Source organism: Thalassophryne amazonica, chromosome 5 (assembly GCF_902500255.1).
Source record: "Thalassophryne amazonica chromosome 5, fThaAma1.1, whole genome shotgun sequence".
Classification (NCBI taxonomy): Eukaryota; Metazoa; Chordata; class Actinopteri; order Batrachoidiformes; family Batrachoididae; genus Thalassophryne; species Thalassophryne amazonica.
The window spans coordinates 62,832,150-62,833,703 of record NC_047107.1 but is presented as its reverse complement, the minus strand read 5'-3'; positions in this window follow the sequence as shown (position 1 = coordinate 62,833,703).

The window sequence follows — 1,554 nt, the reverse complement described above, 5'->3', positions numbered from 1 at the left end:
TAGGACTGTCTTATATTCACACCAATACAGAATATATAAAAAATGAGTTGTAATTTAGCCATTTTTTTTGTAATCATACAGTGTTAGTGAGTGATCGTGAAAATCAGGTTGGTGACTTCATAATTGGTTTAATTCTTAAATTAATTCAAAAGAACAGCTTTATTTTTGATTTTTGTTTAAATGTGAATACTTATATCTAAAATCTATATCAATAAAGCAGGTAGCTCATTGGCATAAGGAGTTGCCCTACCAATATGTAGACCTGGGCTTAATTTCTGTTCACACTACCTGTGTTCTTGGACAAGACAATTCATTGGCATTGTCCCAGTCCACCCATCTATAAATGGGTCCCAGCCTTGGCTGGGTAAGTAACTTGCATCAAACTTGCCTCCCATCCAGGGAAAGTCTTGGAATATCATCCCCTTCAGGCTGTGGAATCTGTGGGGCTAGCACCGACTTCAATATACCTCAGGGCCTTTGCAGGACTTCCTTCTTCTGTATAAGTGTTGTGATACTTGTATAGTGTTGATGAAGAATGCAATATATGAGAAATTGTGTTTGTGGGCTTTGTTGATGCTATTTTGTTGCATGTTGTTGATATTGCATTACTTAATTTATGTTAGGTCTCAGTCTGCTGGTTTGTTGTGTGTCAGAATTTCCTGCTCAGTGAGGTGTGAGGACAAGAAAATTCTCAACCCTGCCTCATTTGGGGGCTTATTCCTGGCATAGAGAAGGCAAAGCATAGCAGTTTTCACCCAATGCAGTTGCACTTGAGCTTACACTCATGCATATTGGCCTTAAATAGATATCATCGGACATGGCACTAGTGCATTGATATTGTTTTGTCATCAGGATGTCTTTGTGCCTTATACCACCAAAAATCTGGTCTAAAGTTCAGCGCTGAGAGCAACAGACAGATGTCCTCAATAATCAGCTTCACAGTGCATGTCATTCATTTGAATTCAGTTTATATATGCAATACTATACTACAACATACGTTATCTCAAAGCATGACACAGAAGCAATGTTTAACCCTCACACACACCATGAGCACACACATCTGCTTTGGTCATAATAACAAAATCAAATAAATGCTCAACACAGAATTTTCAGAACATGCAGTCACATGCTGTCTGGAGTTTAGCAAATATGTACAGTCCTGTGTTCACAATGGCAGTCACAAGGAGAAGAGTAGAGTCCCAGTAAAATAGACTGCAGTTGGTGAATTAGTGATTGTATTAATGCCAGATCAGTCATTTACATAGGCCATTACCCAATTCTCACTCCAATCGTGATGCAGCTCCACCCTCCCTCACAGCCCCACAGGTTGTCACCATATTCTGCAAATAAATTCTGGAGATAAAAAGTTCCATTGTAGACTACATTCATAGAGCAGAAGAGTCACATTCAAATATGGCAGAACATAAGTTCATCCCACATCTAATCACATTCCCTTCTTCTTTTAGTGCTGACCAGGGGAGTTGTAGACTCTCACCTGCTGCACGCTATGGTATCCAGGAAAAAACATCAGCCCTCAGCGCTTGTATCAGGGTT